We start from the raw sequence: 19,883 nt of genomic DNA, 5'->3' as shown, positions 1-19,883 counted from the left end.
TCAATGGCCAACATTGTGTCGGATTCGAATAACATTCTCACACTCTCCGAATCCAAACTTTGCCTGATTGCCATAATCAATCCCCCAAATGGGCGGCCACGTGTGGCTTCTGCAGGCAATTGTTGGTACACCACATTCCCCTCTAATTGTATCGGGTTAGTCAACCAGGTTTCCTGCAAAAATAAAATGCCATGTTCACCCAGGTATGGCCACGACCCAGTTTTGGCCAGGAAATGACTGTGCTTCCTGGTGTTCCATGTTAGTAGCTTTACTGTTCATGCACGTTCTGTCAGACTTTTCCTCAGGAACCTTTTAAACCACTCCCATCCCTGGGCGTCTTCTGTGCTAATTTGCAAAGCTTGACCATTCCCCACTCTCTTGTGAGGAAATCCGCCTGGAGCTCCTGGGACTCCTTTTACAACCTGTGACACAGTTGTATTGGCTCTTTCTCCTGAATTCGAGCGTGCGATGGTGCATCCACACGATACCCCACCTTTAGACCTTCAGATGTAACACAGTGGACCCTGACGTAACTGCCTCCCTCGTGGGTCACTGTTTCTGCAAAACTAAGGTCGGCCGAAGACAGGACTCGCAATGGGATCACTTTGTTACAAATTAATAGCAGGTCGAGCTATTTGTTCTTTTGTCAGAGAAAGTCTGGGCTCCCCTTCCCCGGGGTAAAGATCTTTTCATCCAAGCACCTGGGTGGTCTTTTGCCTTCACCTACGCCTTTACCGCCAGCTACCAGTGGTAAATGACCACATAGGCATTTCTGCTGGGCAGTGGACAGTACAGAGACCAGATTTACCAGAGTGCATTCGACTACCTCTGGAGCCGGGGGCTGGATGGTTTTCACAACTTCACATGCACCTCCTCCTAGCCCAATTTGACACTGGGGACCACCATCATCCAATAACCAGTTAGTCAATGTTCTGCCAGTTTTCGGCAGCATCCTCTGTTTTCTGGAACTTTTCTCTTTGCCTTCCTTATGAAACCCACCTCATGGGATATGGCCGTAGAGTCCAGGGGTTCAGGTGAAAGGACTTTAGAGACTTCTGTGCCCACAGCCACATTTTGGTTGGTGCTAGATTGGGCTTTTGCCCTCTTTGCCAACCTTTGTTCCTTTCTGGTCATATGTATCGATGTTTCAGACAGTGCTGAATCCAGTAGTAATGACGCCTCGGAAGAGCCCACCTTTGGCTGATCGATTACAATACGGCCTTTCGGAGGGCTGGGAGGTCTACACGCCAGGTTATCCCGGCCTTTCGGACTCAATTTCACCCACTCTTCAAGTCTATTATCTTTTGTTTCCCTCGGTTAGATCGAGTCCATCACAGCCTTTTGAGATACTTAGATCTCCATCAACTGGTTGCAAAGCTTGATACAACTCAGGGGATATGGACAATCATTGTTTCTCATCATGAGGGGGCGGAAGGTCATTTGATTGGTGTTGGGGGCTTTCGGGAGGCAAGATCACAACCTCTGTAGGAGTCGCCCCCATTTCAGCACGCTTAGGCATTTCCTCCACTCGTATACCCGGGGCTGTCTGCAAAGTATAGCACATGGCCAACAAAGAGTTGTTGTGGATGTCACCAAAGTCACAATTAGATGCATTGGAAATAGCACCTGTGACTTCTTTTTCTGAGGGCATGCCATCCTGCTGCCTACTTTTGCCCTGCTTGTAACAGTGATTTTGCTGCGGGTACTAAGCTTTCATTTACACCACCAGGCCCACCACCCAACGGGTTTATAACTGTGTCTGTACCATTTTTTGAACGAGCTGCTGCGCGCGTAGTGGTTTTACCGGCAGACTTACCCCTCATTTCACTTTGAGTAAGTATGCGTTAAGGAGCCAGGCCAAGAGTCCAAAGCTTATCACCTCTTCTCAGTGGCGATGTCTGTCGAGGTATAGGGCACGCCCTCCAGCCCTTCTGAACACCACAACACTCTGCTACCACACTGCACGCAACGCGCTTCGCGCTGCCTGTTGGTCTTAATGGAGACTTTCAGAGTTAAAGGGACAGCGCACTATAACACTGTATCGCCGGTAGAGTTCTCGAAGCAGTTTTCCTTTGGATAAGTCAGCAGGGCAGCAAATAGTATATCCACGGTCCACCACCATCCATCACAACACTCTGCTACCACACTCCAGCAAACCCAGAGTATGCCAGTGCGGTAACATGCTGGTAAACGGAATAACCAGAATATAAACACTGCACAGCATACTCTTAATGAGGCCCTATGTCTACGATAGCATGTGGCAGGTTTTGCTATTAGTAATTACTATGAATACATCGCATTACAACTGGCATGAGTGGTATTGATTAATGATTATATTGCACAGCACTCCTAGGAAAAACGTGGTCAAATGATTAAATAATATTTCTGAGGCCCTAATTTGTTTATTTGGTCTCTTTTAATGCTATGCATGCATACACTGATACTTTAAAAGGCTTGGAAGAAGGAGAGGTCAACCAAATGCCACTTGTGCTGGACAATACATCCACATGGGCCAAGCCAAAGCAATCTCGGAGCCTAAAGAACATGGGGGCGCTGAGGATTTACAGAGAAGATTAGGGAGGTCAGGCCACTCTTAGTGAGGTTTGGTTCCAGACTTGACTCTTTTGGTCACTTGTTCTAAAGCTCGGGCCCTTGATTGTGGTTCTTTTTGCTCTGATCTTTTTGTGCGAGTTGTGATTTGAATTTGTGTATTCTCTGTGGACGTGCTGGGTGTGCCAGTTGGTTTACAGCGTTTGGTCCTTCCTGCACGCAAATTAATTTGGTTCTAATCACTGGAGGCCTCTTCTGGAGATACCTAGAATCTTTACCCTGTTGGAGACACTGTGATACGTTTACAGCGCCATAGAAATGTTTTAGAACTGTTAAGCTTGTATATTTTTCATACAGAGAATTGGTCACCTTCCGGAAGGTTGTGAAAATGATACACAAAACCACAAATTAGACTTATCTTTTTTATTGAAGTGGCTGGCACCATGTATATCAAACTTAAATGAAGAAAAACACATTGCCGGGGATGCTACTAGATTGATAGCTCTAAATACTGTTTCAATTAAATGAAAAGTGCAGCGAAATGTAACAATGTGATATTATGACTAATGTCGGGCAACTGCATGGACAGTTCATACAGAAAGTGATGGACTAATCTGACGTGCTCAATTAGTTATTTAAGAAACCTGCATGCTTGCCAACAAAGGTCGACCCCTCTGGGTGCTGGGGTAGCGGGTGTGAACATTGCGACAGTACTGCCGATAAGAGCGGCCATATGTCCAAACTGCCAGAAAGTGAATACCAGGTCCCTTCATTGACCCAAAAGCCAGACTCCGAATTATCTTTACATTCATTTGTGTCATGCCAGTATTGCATATCCGCATGCCGTGCAATATGCACCCTTGTATATTCACCTACTGCACGTTTATTCACCTTTATACAGTATATATATCTTAAGGTTTGTTATGAGAATCTTTGAATGTCCTCATCATTTGCCAAGTCGTTTACTTAGCAAGGAGTTTATTAGGTAATCACCACGTTGGTCGAGGGCCAAAATAAATTCTTTTTGGCAAATTCTTACTGCCTTTTGTTATTTTCCTAAGAACAGGTAGATGGGATTTGGGGGGCAGGGAGATGAGAGGAGGTGTGGGGGATCCCTTTTCCGATAAAAAAATATCAGAAAAAATAAATTCAGTATTTTACCCGCGAGCAAATAATTTCATTGTCCCAACCTAGAACCGCTTATCATTGCACCAGCCCATACAGTCTAATGTCTATCTGTTTCTATGTTTTCCAAGCAGCTTTTACACTCATGTGGGTAGCATGTGTTACTACTCAAGTTCCCTTTCTTGCATTGTTCGCACTACTGACTGCATCAGAATATCATTTTCACCCAGCCTCCACGCTGAGGTAATGGCCGCCAACACCACTGTCTTCCCTGTGAGAAACTTGATGGCAATGGACTCCACTGGTTCAAATGGAGAGTGCTGTAAAGCTCGTAAAAAGAAGGGACGGTCACATGGAGGAACACCAACACACACCACGGGTTTAGACAACAGGAAACTTTTCAACAGCCACGACAACAACCGCTCACAGCCGGATCTGAGAGCCCAGGGCTCCCTGAATGCCGAGATGTCATCTCCACGTCCTAAGAGATGGTACTGCCAGACCTATGCCCCAGTCGCCTTGCAGGAAGTGAAAAATCATTGGCACAGAGCAGTTCAGAGCCTGCACAGACTTCCTAGCACACCAGCGTGCAAAGTTCTTTCAATGCGCCTCGTATACCTTCAGAGCCAAGGGCCACCTGGACTTCTGAATCGCCATCGCCCACTGCAGAGTCAATCCCTGTCGTCAAAATCTTTACCTCGCAACCTCCAAACCCCCCAATTTGCATCCAAGACGCAGAAAGCCCCAAAACCATCCAGAGTGGTCAAGGGAATCAGGACAGGAACCATCCCAGAGCCGCAGACAGGTCGAGTAGAAGAGCGTACCAGGGGCTCCTTGCCCAGTACGGCACTACCAGAACCACCTGAGACTCAGAGTACTGAATCTTCAGCAGCACCTTGGAAAGCATCTGAATCGGAGTAAATGCATAAAGAAGCCCCTTTGGCCAGTCCAGCATCGACATATCACTCTGGAGACAGGTACCTGGAGCAAAACCGGGGCAGTTCAGCATCCATTGGCAAACCAAACAGGTCCAGTAGCATCATCCCAAACCTCCAACAGATCTGGCGAAACACAGACCTGCGCAAGATCCAACCAGATGAAGGGAACATTCTACTCAGGTCATCGGCCTGGACGTTGTCCACCCCCTTGACATGAACTGCCCGCAATGACAGAAGGCCCAGCAACCCAACTGGAACGCCAGAGACTCCAGCCAAAATGATTTTGTACCAGCGTGGCCATTCACATTAGCCTCACATTGATCCACATTGAAGCTCAACCCCTCCAAGACTGAATTCCTACTGCTGACCAACAACACTGAACACCCTGACATCATAACCAGACTCTCTGCTATGAACCTCAAGGTCTTCACACGCCAGCTGGCCACCTGGGCTAAGTGCATGGGTTCAACATCAACAGACACCTCACCTTCGGACAGCACATAGCAAGGAAGACACAAAAGACTTGATCGCAACTTTCTCTCTTGCAGAACATCAAGCCCTTCATGGCAGAAAACAACTTCAGATCCACTGTTCAAACCTTGGTCCTCTCCCACCTGGATGGTGGCAATGCCCTTATGGAAGGCCTTCCAGCGACTACCTTGGCACCTCTGAGATGTATCCTGCATGCAGCAGTATGACTTACCAAAGGACTCTGCTAATTCAACCACATCACCCGACCCTCATCGGACTGCACTGGCTCCTGCTGCAAGCATGTATCATCTTCAAATCCTGTTGCATCATCTATAAGGCTGTCACCCTGAAGTCCCCAAGCTACCTCACTGAGAAACTCAGCATTTCCGGAGGCCTGCAATCCACCAGAAGTAGGGACATGTGCAGACTTGAACTCTGCTGGTGCAAGAAGGAAGGAACCAGAAAACAAGCCTTTTTTGCTTATGCCCCAAGATTCTGGAACCTCCTTCTAGTCAACATTAGACTTGCCCTATTGCTTCGACAGTTCAGGAAAGACCTCAAGACCTTCCTCTTCAATGAATGGCTCCTCCCTAACAACTTGCTCCACGCACCGTCAACTCGCCACCCTATCTGAAACTCTGTGTTCTGCTCCTCACTGTTTCCTCCCCTGGTTGTTTGTCGAACCCTTGCTGCCAATTTCCACCCTCCCCCAGTTTGTTAGATCCCCCTGCCTTTTTCTCTGCTTCCCTAATATGTTCTTCCACTTATGATTGTAAATCGCTACCTTGCTTCCAGAAGCTAGGTCCGCTCTCAATAAATACCATAATAATAATACGCCAACGCCGACGTATTGTCCATCTGAACCAAAACAGCTGACGCAGAATGGAATGGGAAAACAATTTCAGTGCCAGGAAGATCACCTCCAGCTCCCACCAATTGGATGATTGTGAAGCCTCATCGGTGTCCAATGCATCTGAGCACTCTGGGCCAAAAACACTGCTCCCCACCTGAGGCCACTGGCATCTAGTAACAATGTTCAGTAAGGGGTGTGCCAACAGGAAACCCCACAACAAATTGCCCAAGACATCCACCACAGTAGCTGAACCCTCAGATCTGGGAGAATGACAATCCGTTCTTCGTACATCTGGGAAGCTGTCCTCCAAGAGCAGGGAAAGTGTGACCCCAGTGGACTCATGTGGAGTTGTGGTCACTGGACCACACAGGCATACACCACCATGTGACCCTGTACTCAGAAAACGTCCCTGGCTGTTACCCACTCCTTGTCCAGCAGTAGCCCCAATGGATGCTGCAGGTGGACTGCCTGATCTATTGACAGTAGAACCCGCACCTGCATGGTCCAAAAGCTGCCCCCTATATACTGCAGATCCTGTTAAGGTTGCAAACAAGATTTGTCCCAATTGATCAGTAACCCCAGAGATTCCAACACTCCAGGGATGGCTGCTACATGGTCCATCAACAGTCCCTTGGAAGAAGCTTTGATTAGCCAGTCGTCTAACTACAGAAACACCTACATCACCTTGGCATGAAGGAATGCCACCAGTGGACCTAACACCTTTGTAAATACCCTGGTAGCTGTCATCTGGTCAAAGGGAAGGGCCCAGGATTAGAAATGCCTGCCAAGGAAAAGAAATCGCAGTTACATGATATATATGATATGATATGATATGGCATTTATAACGTGCCTGTACACAAGTATTTCTAGGTGCGACAAGACAAGGAGGGGGAAACAAAGGGAGGACAAAACAACGATCTTACTAGGCCTTGAGTCATTCAGATCACACAAGAGCAGGGAAGGGGGAGAGGGAGAAGTGCTGAGGTTAGGGGAGGATGGAGAAGTGCGGGATAAGGAGAAAACAACGAGAGTGCAGCCAACATGTGGCAAGTGCGGGTACTCATAAGTGCAGCTAACAGGTGGCCAATAAGTGCAAGAGAGGGGATTGTAGGGTTAGAGATACATACCACAAGTGCAGGGGAGCCAAAAAGCAGTGCAGGATTGCAGCTGGACAGGCAGGGACCTGGGTCCGAATTCAGAGGGTGACCAGTGCATGGAACGGGCAGGTGATCAGCAAGGGAGAGGAAGAGAGAAGGCAGAAGCAATGCAAAAGGAGTTTGGCTTGCTTCCAGAACCTGAGATGGTTATGCTCAAGTTTCAGGGTGGCAGGGAGGCTGTTCCAGAGGGAGGCCCCAGCCGAAGAAAGAGATCTGCCCCCAAATCTCTGCTTGGAAAAGCGACTGACCCTCAGAGAGTTGGAGGTGGAAGAGCAGAGAGCTTCTGATGAGACCTCCAAATGGGCACATGAAAGTACACGTCCTGGAGATCCAGGGATGCCAATAAAGCAAGGAATCACCACTTTATCAGGCCCCCCGCCAGTCTTCAAGGACTTCCTCCGAATCCCAAGAAGTAATGGCAGTCCCACCTTAATAGTATGTTTAAAGTGGCATGGAGGAGGCTGGGATACAGACGTCCCACTAGCCACGGGGGGTGGCTATTGAAACCCTGTGTATTCTGCCACCTGCACTGACACTGCAGCCAGTTCTTCTTTGTCTAGATACTTCCCTTAGAGTCCTCAGCATCGGCAGGCACCAACTCAGAAGAAGACGGGGAGGACTCCCCATCAGAAAAATCCGACAACAGGAGAGCCCTGTATTGCCTTGACTTCTTCTTCTTCACACCAGCCTCCCTTCTCAGGGCCTTTCAGCAAATGCGGATCAACAATTCATCCAACAACACAGGAGCCCTCTTTCGCTTGGAGGAGGCATGCTGGTCAGCGCCCGTAGAGGAAGACAGGGAGCTTGCTGTGTCACCCTATGTGCCAACATGCTTCAATTTACGCAGCCACTTGCCAGGATCCATATCGGACAGATTCAATAGGACAGAGGACACCCAGAAGAACTTCAGCCAACCAGCAGCACGACTCCAGAAAAGCAGCAGCAGAGACCTAACAGAACTACATCAGGACCACCTCAAGAGCAGAGCACCAGGCACCAGCACAGTGACACACCAGCAGCCAAAGAATTCAGCAGAGCCCCTTACATATAGGCCAGCAAGGGTTAAGCTGGTTGACCAAGTTCCCCAAATATAAGCCAGCACATGTACCAGCCGCACCTTTCAGCACATGGGCAAGCCCCATGACTAGCCATCTCAGTCAGGCAGCCATGGCCTTTTCCCACCCGGCAAAATGCCTCCTGACAAACCCTCACTGTGCATTAGCCCTTTTAGCATTTTTTTAAAAACTCCATGGACATCCCCACAAGCGGTTGGATATCAGATCACCTGTATTCCAAGCCAAACACTTAACACTTGCGTCAATGCTCCAAGCGTCTTTCCTCTTTTATTTAATATTTTGTCTTACAAGCGCAGCAGCAACGAGGACCCATCTGCTGCTGCTTGGAATTTGGTGAGTTTGGTGGACCCTTGGCCCTCTCCTGTGCCTACCCGCTATTTCCCCCTGCCCCAGACCCTTCTTTACACTTCTGCGCTAGCTTTGGTGTCCTGCCTCCTTTCCCCCTGAGGCCCTCCTCGCTTCTCCCTCAGGCCGCCCCATGCTTCCTGCTTGCTTGTTCCTCAGGCCAAGTGACGAAGGAAGACATCTTCTTAAGGGAACCTCACAGGGCTTGCCCGGCAGCTGGCAAAGGGCACATGCTAAGGGCGCCTTCCTTAGGGCACCTTTTTCTCCCTGTTGACCTGGCACTCTAGCCCTGCCACGCTATCCATCTACAGCTACTTTCAAGTACGGGACACTGCTGCAAAGTTTGCCACTGGTTGTGTTTTGCCACACTTGCATTTTGCCTGACTAGGGCCCCTAATTTAGATGGTTGCTTTAAATTTCACCACTGTTTGTGTTTTGCCACACTTGCATTTTGCCTGACTAGGGCCCCCAGTTTAGATTGCAGCTTTGAATCTCACCCTTGTTTGTATTTTGCCACACTTTCATTTTGCCTGACTAAGGCTCCTAGTTGAGATTGCTACTTTGAAGCTTGCCACTGTTTGTATTTTACCACAATGGCATCTTTGCCTGACTAGGGCCCCCAGTTTAGATCACAGCTTTGAAGCGCGCCACCGTTTGTATTTTGCCACACTTGCATGTTGCGTGTCTGGGGCTCCTAATTTAGGTTTCTAGTCTAAATCTCACCACTGTTTTTGATTTGCCACACTTGCATTTTGCCTAACTAGGGCCCCCAGTTTAGATCACAGCTTTGAAGCTCGCCACTGTTTGTATTTTGCCACACTTGCATGTTGCGTGTCTGGGGCTCCTAATTTAGGTTTCTAGTCTAAATCTCACCACTGTTTTTGATTTGCCACACTTGCATTTTGCCTAACTAGGGCCCCCAGTTTAGATCACAGCTTTGAAGCTCGCCACTGTTTGTATTTTGCCACACTTGCATTTTGCTTGTCTAGGGCTCCTAATTTAGGTTGCTAGTCTAAACATCACCACTGTTTTTATTTTGCCATACTTGCGTTTTGTTCCCAGCATTTTCCAAAGGTAGGTTTGCCACGGTGAATCTCCCCACTGCTGTTTTTCCCACTACTGCAGAGTTTTTCCCAGGGTACTTCAATTTGTAGTTTAGCCACTGTATCTGCACTGCTTATAATGTTGCCAATCTTGCGTTTCTGCCTCTCAAAGTGTTCCAAATGTAAGCGTGCTTCTCCGAATCTCGCTACTGGTTATATTTTGACACACTTGCATTTTCTTCCAGGAATATTCCACTATGATTATATCCACTGCTGTATTTTGCCACAACTGCATTGTGCGTCCCAGTGTATTCTGATTTGCGATTCTGTCACTGCGAATCTCACTACTGTTTATAATTTTGCCACATTTGCGGTCTGCTTCTCAGAGTGTCCCAAATGTGGATAGAATTTCGCCTCTGTCATACCCTGCCACACATTTGACATGCACACTTTTTGACTATACCCCACCCTAAACATACATCACCCTCGGCATGAGTGCCACCACTCATAGAAGACAGCTGAGTCGCACACAAAATTCGGTGCAGCTGTTTTGCCCTCACACCTGATAATATGAGCTTGTGTTAGGGACCTTGCCAGTCCCTACCTACCTTCAGTTAGGCTATAAATGCACACACACATTTTACCACTCTTCTCACTACTTCTCAACTCTGACTCCAGTCTTCCAAAGGGCATTCATCCTCACAGCGCTCGAAGGCCATACCAATGGCAACAGGCGCTATACAAATTCCACAAAACATAACATAACTGAAGTTTCCTTTCTTGCATTGTTTGCACTACTGACCACATCAGAATATCATCTGCATTATTTATTTTTTCAATTTAATTTTCTTCAGATTATGTTTATAAATTTATTACTAATAATCTAAGTTTTTTCTGTTGTCATTTTCGCCAATATTGATAGAACACTTATGTAACCTTTCTGAATTGATTCAATAGGCCTGTAGGTGGAACTATGTTGCTTCCTTGCAGCAATTTGCTCGAGGCTCATTTGTTCGGATTCTTTTGACCGCATTTCACTACAACAAATGTGGGGGAGAACCCCTGCAATGCCCCCACCTTTCTAAATCCCTAAGTACCTTTCATCTACATTTGCAGTGAAATGTGGTTAAAAAAAAAACTAAGAACACATGGGCCTTGAACAAACTGGTCTGCGAGGAAATGGGCTGGATCCTTATTTCCTTATAGGTTGCATATTTGAAAAGGTAGAGGTGACTCTGCACAACCCAGTTCAGGAAGTGAGATCTGGGAGGTGAGTACTTGTTATGTTCATGGGCCCAGCCTGAACTGAGAAGGCTGGCATCCTGGTGGGACCGACTCAGCCTTGATATCGTCATGGGACTGGCCTGGGCTGGGCAGGCGCGCATCCAGGTGGGACCGACTCAGCCTTGATTTGGTCATTGGACCTGCCTGTGCTGGGCAGGCTGGCATTCTTGTGGGGCTGACTCAGCCTTGATTTGTTCACAGGACCGGCCTGCGCTGTGCAGGCTGGCATCTTGGTGGGACTGTCTCAGCCTTAATTTGGTCACAAGACTGGCCTGCACTGTGCAGGCTGGCATCCAGGCGGGGCCGACTCAGCTTTGATTTGTTCATTGGACCGGCCCGCACTGGGCATGCTGGCATCCTGGTGGGACCAACTCAGCCTTGATTTATTCATGGGACCGGCCTGAACTGGGCAGGCTGGCATCCTGGTGGGGCTGAATCAGCCTTGATTTGTTCATGGGACCGACCTCTGCTGGACAGGCTGGCATCCTGGTTGGACTGGCTCAGCCTTGATCTGCTCAGGGGACTGGTCTGCACCGTGCAGGCTGGCATCCTGGTGGGGCCGACTCAGCATCGATCTGTTCATGGGACCGGTCTGCACTGGCCAGGATGGCATCCTGGTGGGATTGACTGAGCCTGGTTCTGCTCAGGGGACTGGCCTGCGCTGTGCAGGCTGGCATTCTGGTTGTGCCGACTCAGCCTTGATCTGTTCATGGGACCTTCTTGAGCCGGACAGGATGACATCCCGTGGGATTGACTGAGCCTTTATCTGTTCAGGGGACCGTCCTGCACTGTGCAGGATGGCATCCTGATGGGGCTGATTCAGCCTTGATTTGTGCAGGGGACCAGCCTGTGCTGGGCAGGCTGGCATCCTGTTGGGGCCAAGTCAGCCTTGATTTGGTCATTGCACGGCCTGAGCCTGGCAGGCTGGCATTCTGGTGGGGCCCACTCTGGCTTCATTTGGTCACGGGACCGCCCTGCACTGGGCAGACAGCATCCTGGTGGGTCGACTCCACTTTCATTTGGTCATGGGACCGGCCTGCGGTGGACAGACTGACATCCTGGTGGGGCCGACTCAGTCTTGATGGTATCAGGTATTAATATCCCCAACAAAAATATCGCAGTAAATATGGCCGTTTGGTTCGCCATAGGCAATATTTTTATTGGGGATATTATGTGGGAGGGGGGGTTGCAGCGGTGTCCTCCGCACTTAAAAAAATTATGCATTGTGAATTTCGCCGCAAAAATATGGCGATATTTTTGTATGGCAATATTTTTGCGGCAGAATTATCACATGGAACCGTCTTGATTTGGTCATGGCACCGGCCTGCGCTGGACAGGCTGGTCTCCCGGTGGGGCCAACTCAGCCTTGATTTGTTCATGGGACCGGCCTGCGGGCACGATGGCATCCTGGTGGGACCAACTCAGCTTTGATCTGTTCATGGCACCTGTCTGAGCCAGGCAACCTGGCATCCTGCTGGGGCCAACTCAGCCCTGGTCTATTTGTGGGGCCGGCCTCTGCTGGGCAGGCTGGTATACTGGTGGGACCAACTCATCCTTGGTCTGTTCATGCGACCGGCCTGCAATGGGCAGGTTTGCATCGTGGTGGGACCGACTCAGCCTTGATTTGGTCATGGGAACGGCCTGCACTGGACAAGCTTGCATCCTGGTGGGGTAGACGCAGCCTTTTTTTGGACATGGGACCGGCCTGCGCTGGTCAGGCTGGCATGGTGGTGGGGCCAACGCAGCCTTGATTTGGTCATAGGACTGGCCCGCACTGGGTAGATTGGCATCCTGGTCGGGATGACTGAGCATTGATTTATTCGGAGGACTGGCCTGTGCTGGGCAGGCTGGCAGCCTGGTGTGACTGACTCAGCCTTGATTTGGTCATAGGACTGGCCTACGCTGGGCATGCTGGCATCCTTGTGGGGCTGACTCAGCCTTGATGTGGTCATGGGACCGGCACGTGCTGGTCAGGCTAGCATCCTGGCAGAGCCGACTCAGCCTTGATTTGGTCATGGGACCAGCCTGTGCTGGGCAGGACGGGCATCCTGGTTGGACAGACTCAGCCTTGATTTGGTCATGGGACTGGCCTGCGATGACAGGTTGGCATTCTGGTTGGGCTGACTCAGCCTTGATTTGGTTATGGGACTGGCCTGCACTGGGCAGGCTGGCAGGCTGGCATCCTGGTGGGGCCAACTCAGCCTTTTACCCTTCATTGGTCAACAGTTTGAATGCTGATATATTAGGTGACCTTGTAGCAGTGGGTAGAGGGAGGAATCCAGCATTAAGTGCCTTTTTCTTACTATTCTCCAAAGGCATATGTGTTATAGTTTCCAACTTCTACCCTTGCCATTGTCTACACTACTTTAATTGCCTTAGGATTTCTTCAACTGTTATTATTACACGTTTTAAGGCCTAGTTAACGAAGGAACGACGCTGCACGCTCACACCAGAACAAATACAGCCTGCTAGGGAAAAAGTCCCAAGGTACTCTTGCAAGGATAACCAGTATTTATTTCTACAAAAAATAAATGCACCAGCAAAGAACTCTGCTGCCACAGAACGTTCTGAGTTCCTTTTCACGTGCAGCACATTATTAGCACAAATAACATCACTAATGATGTAAGCATATATTGTACAGTTATATAATCCTAACTTGATGAGCTCTACACATATAGGACCTGCTCCATATGGGTTGCCAGGCCATTGGTCCGTCTTCACCTGTGCGACTCCATTAACGTGGGAACGTCTGGGCTCGTCATCCGAGGTGAAGTTGGCCTATCAAATAATTGGCTACTAACACAAACAATTATATTTTATCGTTGTAACAAGCACCTGGCAGATAGAGGGATGGGCTCCAGGGGAGAGCTGAGGTCACACTAACTCACACGCTTCACTTGCTGCTAGACAGATCAGCAACTCCCAAGGTCCTCCACCTTAGCTTTAGGCTATCATTTTGATGCTACCCTCTCTTTCTCTGCTCACATCTCAGACATCACCAAGAAGTCCCACTACCAGCTGCACCTCCTCAAAGGAACTCTTCCTTTTCTCACTTTCCCCCAGAAGCTTACTGTCTCCAGAGTCCTGGATCTCCGTAGGCTGGAGTACTGCAACAGCCTCTTTCTCAACCTGCCTTCATCTACTCTCCGCCCTCTGCAACTATTCCAGAACAGGACTGCGAGACTTATCCTTGGCCTTAAGACCAGCCCTGAAATGTCTCCATTGGCTCCTGGTGGCTGCAAGGATCAAGTTCAAGACCGTTTGCATTGTCCACAAGGCTTTCTGGGGCCGGGGCCCACACTACATCTAACGCGGTCTTTCAAAATACCTTCCTTCTCGAGCCCTTTGCTCAGCTACCTCCAACTCTCTGAGGGTCAGATGCTTCTCCAGGCAGAGAGTGGGAGGTGGATCTCCCCCCTCTGTAGGTGCCTCCCTCTGGAATGGCCTCCCTGCCCCTTTCAAACTTGACCCGGACCACCTTAAGCTCCAGAAGCAGCTCATAACTTTCCTCTTCTCCTCTGCTTTGTCTCTCTCCCTCCCTTGCTGACCTACCTGACCTACCTGTCTGCTGTAATGGCTGGTTGCTTGGCTACCCTCATAGTTCCAGGCTCTTTCTTGATCAATCACCCTTGCACTGCCTTCGGGGCCTACCACGCACTTAGGGGCTGTAACTGTAAACCTACAGTTCCTTGTTTCCTTGCACTACCCAGAGCCGCACTGCACTGGCTGCACTTAGAGGATTGCTGCCCTGTTTTCCCCTCCCCTCTCCCTTGCACTCCCCCTCCCTTTCCCCCTGCATTTCTTGTTCTTTCACTTGCATGATCTGAATGACACAGGGCTTAGTAAGATCATTTGTCTTGTCCTCCCTCTGTCTTCCCTCCCTTGTCTTGTCACGCCTAGAAACACTTGTGTACAGGCGCATTATAAATGACTATATCATATCACCTCGCTGCACAAACCACAAGACCCATTTCTGAAGGCACGATAGCCTTGCTTCCTAATCTTAGTGATCGATCGAGGGGTGTTTGCACAGGTTTGTTTGTATTTATCTGTTTATTCAAATTCAGCCTGCAGGCCATCAATGCCATTCTCAATCCAATAGCCTCTTCTACAGTTCAGGCCTCCTATGTATTCTTGGTATAAAAAAGAAGTCCAGAATTATATATTGACATGGGAAAAATACCTACCAACAAACCTCTTACTTGCAAAGTGCCAGGCTGTCAAATTAGATCATGCTAACCTCTCCCTTCCATTTGTTAGCAACAGGTAACCTATTCTTCGCTAGGACACCCTTAGCCCTCAACTAATATTCCGGGGTTTTACCAAAAGTTGTGACCTCCTCAACCTAGGTAAATGAGTGGACTCCTCCATCTTTAGCCCGACCACCCATTCCTTTAACCACTATAGACCGCGTGCATAAATGGGCACCCACTTTGGGGGTCATTTTATAATCCCTTCAGCAGTGCATTGAGGCATAAAACCAAGGCCAAAAGTGGGTTATCCATTATTCTACCGATCCGGGAGATTTTTGTTGCATTTCCATTTCCATTGTTTCATGTTTCAGTAGAGCGATGGGCCACTTTCAAAGCCATATGCATCACGCACACCGGCCTTCAGAAAACTGTTACAGAATTCCTTCAACAGAAACGTACTTGCTACCAACCCAACAGAAATCTTTGTTCAGCCACTGCACTCCTCGTGACCCTGCCCTTCAACTCTAGTAGTATATGGCAGGTCCTCTTTCTCCATCCAAGCTCCTATTATCTGGAACTCACTTCCCCCTAGCATCCGAAGTATAGAAGATCATGTTGCCTTCTGAAAGGCACTCAAGACATGGCTTTTCCCCCTGCACCCTCATGTGCAGAGGCAATCTCTCTGGGTAAGTGAACAAGGCTCCAGGCTGGGCCTGGTCAACAATTGAACCCAACTTAAAAATGGCAGCGGGACAAACAGAAGAAGGCCAGCAGTCCACAAAAAAGAATCTACATCAAGTTGAGATTTGGTATGATATTTTTTCCTCATCTAGAATAGCAGTTACAATAGCCTTAGTACAATCTGTGGAATCACTCTTTAACTAATTAAGAATGTACAGGGGCTCTTTAACTAAGTAACAATGTATAGGGGTTCAAGATCAAAGTATGAAGACAATGCTTAAGACAATGCTTGTAATTGTGGTGTAATGGATTATGGTGTTATTAATACCTAACTTTTAGAGTACAAAATTGCGTTATTAATTTCCGGTCTAAAGTTTTAAATTAACACTCACAAACAGGTGTTAATGCATTTTTAAATCGTGAAAACTGTTTTCACGAGTTGCCATTTTAATCAATATGGAATGCATATTTTGATTTTGCAACTCCTCTTAAATTCTCAGAGCAACATTTTAGAGTAAAATTGTATTTGTGATTTATCTGTTTAATGCCAATATGTGCAATTTTATGTATGAATTATGACTTTTTGAAAGGTTGAAAAATATCCAGCTAAATAAAATAAAAATTATTGACATTTACTTTATTACAAACTTTTATCAAACATTTGAAAAACATTCTCATCGAACCGTCTCATCCATTCAATCAGTTAATATACATCATACTTAATTTGCCCCACCACATTGTCAATTTAGATGAGCGTGTTCACACCACTTCTAAAATGGTGTCCATGTAGTCAATTAGTGCACATGTTAGCATCACATTATTTCCTGTAAGAACCTTAAACCACCACTCTTCCATATCTCCATTTCATGGGGCAAAATTTCCCTAAGAATTTAGATCGCTGAAAAAGAATCTACATCCATGAAACCAAGAAAAAAAATAATTAGCCAGAACCCATAGTTATGAATAAAACGTCATGTTTATGGAAGAAAGCCCAAGGCAAGGCCACCTACATGCACACTACGCTTAAGACACATTGCACAACATCTCTGCCATTAGAATGCAGCTATCTCCCAAGCCAAAATTCAGTCTAGCTGTGCACATATTAAGTCCCCTGCACTCGCTGTCTCTCCATTAAGATCTCGCAGCACCCATCCACATGCTCCTTTGATATGGGTAGCTAATAGGGACGTGGCCTACCTTATCCACTTTTGTATTGGCAAAATGCACACACGCATTCTATACCCTCTGGCAAACTTCTCATACTTCGGACTTCGGACCCCCGGGGCTTTCCACCTACTGCGTTTTGAGACCATACCAGTAGGAGTAGACGCTATACAAAGGATAATTACAATACAATAAAACTACAATTTAAAGGTGGAGAAAGGCTCAAAGTGGAAATGACATTTCCACCATGCATCCCTCCTTCGGTTTCAAAGTGCACATGGTTTAACACCAGCCTATATGTCCATGCTAAAAGTTGGCAGTTTTCATAGAATGCATGGTAAATTCTGTCTGCAAAGCACATTTTGTAGGCGGCATTTGTGAGTTTGTCGTGCTTTGTCCAGCTCTCTGTCTCTCTGCCCTCTATCTTTCTTCTCTCTGCTCTCTCCCTTAATCCATGGTGCTCCCCATTTCACCTTTTTACTCTAACTGCTACTCCATCAACTACCCTACATCCCTCTCGAAGCCTGGAAGGAAAAAGTTCAAAAAGGATCTCCTGGTCTCCAACCAGGCCTGCCCAATGCGACACGTACGTTAACGCTGCTTCCAGCAGACTGTCACTAACATCCTCTTTGTCGCTCCATTCCCTGACCTATGGACTTCACATATGATCTCTGTCCTCTCTCCTTACTCCTCGTCTCCCATTAATGGAGGCCTCAGATGGAAAGTACTCTTGGTGGTCTTCTCATCCTCTAGGTGCATCATTAATTTCTATCATAATGGCACGGTCATGGCTCAGGGCTCTCAGCCCAACCTTCTCCTTCTTAATAGGTGTCTTTTGTCTCTCATCAACGTCCTCCCTTCTCCCGCCACTCCGGCGACCCCCCTGCCCCTTCTCCGCCTCTGATGGGTGTACCAGGTCCTTATACCCCTCCTCAGAAGATCTTCAAAGGTGGTAACCATGCCTACCTAGCTGCCCTCAACTCTCGCTCTGCTGTCAAACATGAGTCTGATATCTGTCTCCTTCTCAAAGACTTTGACCTCGACATTCCCCCCATCACTGAGACGTGGTCTGGTCCCGTCGCCCTCTTCCTCTCTGAGTGGTTTGCCTCACCTCTTCCCTTCTTGCCTCTACCTCCAAACATCTCTGCCTCTGAGACTTCAATATTCACCATGACTCTCCCAAGGCAGCCACTGTACCATTCCACACCTCTGCAATGCTCTCTCCCTCACCATTCATCCCTCTAGCCCCATGCACTCTGCCGGACATACCTTGCATGCTCCCATCTCCTCAGACATTCCTATCTCCAACTCTCTTACTACACCTCTCTCCTGGTTTGACCATTCCCTTCTCTCTTCTCATCTGGATCTCTTTGGTTCATATGCTAAGCCTCTGCTGGCACTGCCTGTCTCCTTTTCTGTCATTTGACTGATGAAGTGAGTGTCAGTGGCTGCCTTTGCCGCCATTTTAATTCCCCCTGTCACTCCTGCCACTGACTCCCACACTGACTGCCCTTGATAATCTTCACCTTTCTATCACCGACACCCTGGAAATCCTTGCCCCTGTCATGAGGATCCGAATGAAGCCGGCCTCAAAGCGCAACACCTGCTACAACTCGGACCTAGCCTCTCTGAAATGCAAATGCAGAGAGGCTGAGTGGAAGTGACAGGTTCAGACACATCCTCTGACAAACTGGCCTGTCCCGTGCTCCAAAGGCAATACAGACTCTCCATTCACTCAAAGAAGAGGACTCACATCCAAGCGTGTATCTCCGGGCAACTAGAAACTCTGGTGAACTGTTTAAAATATGCAAGGAACTTGACAATCCTTCTGCAGTCTCCACATCTCCCCTGCCATCCCTGACCCTCTGTACCTCTCTGGCCTCCACTTCCTTTAGAGAATTCAGGACATTCTGTCCACCCTCTCCGTTTACCCCTCCCTCCTCCATTCCCAGTTGTCATTCCTCCTTTAACTCCCCTCTCCCCTTCCCTACTTCTCTCCTCCTTCTCTCCCATAGTCTCGGGAGGATAGCTCAGGGGCAACGTGCTCGCCCTTGAAGCAAGACGACACAGAGCAACACAGGTTTGATCCCCGGGTCCGCGCCTAGAAACCTCTGGGTATTAAGCAGGTTATAAATAACCAATCATATCATATCATATAATTGGACCGGATGAGGTCTCTAAACTAATCCTCTCTATGAAAGTCTCCTCCAAACAGGTGCTGGACTGCTCCTCCAGAACTATAAAGGACAACATTGCTTCCCTTGCGCCTTCCCTGGCTGACTTCTATAACCATTCCTTTGCCACCAGCTCCTTCCCTCTTCCCCTCAAGCACTCCCTTGTGTATCCCTCCCTAAAAAGCCCTTTTCTGACCCCTCCTGCCCTGCTAGCTATCACCACCTTCTTGGGCAAACTACATGAGAAGCTGGTGATCTCCCAACTGACCCAACATGCGAAATCTGTCGGCTGTCTCCACAAACACCAGTCTGGTTTCAGAGCTGCCAGAGGCAACGAAACTGCTCTACTGAACACCTGTGATGACTTGCTCTGCAATCCTGACTCTAACGCAACATCCGTTCTGTCCTCCTGGATCTTTTCCCTTCCTTCGACACGGTCAATCATGCCATCCTAACTAATCGTCTACATGACACCCTGGGCATCACAGACCTGGCACTGGACTGGTTGATCTCCATCCTCTCCAACCGACCTTCTGCGGTTCAACTTGGCCCTTTTCACTCCCCTATCACACTCTCCACTTGCGTCGTCCCTCAAGGCTCTATCCTCTCACAGAATATTTTCAACAGCTACTTGATCTTTTTCTCTCTCCTCACTTCCAGTGTTATGCAGACAACACTCTGCCCTCCTTCACGCTTCCCTCCTCTTCCTACTCTTGCTCCTCTTCCTCCTCTCTCATCCTTGACCGGCTGACTGCTATTCAGTCATGCTATTCTGCCAAAGATCTCTGCTTTAATGCCAGTATGACTGAGGTCCTTTTCTTTGGAACCC

Source organism: Ambystoma mexicanum, chromosome 14 (assembly GCF_040938575.1).
Source record: "Ambystoma mexicanum isolate Mex_15411 chromosome 14, UKY_AmexF1_1, whole genome shotgun sequence".
NCBI classification, from domain to species: domain Eukaryota; kingdom Metazoa; phylum Chordata; class Amphibia; order Caudata; family Ambystomatidae; genus Ambystoma; species Ambystoma mexicanum.
Note: the sequence above shows the minus strand (reverse complement) of the source record.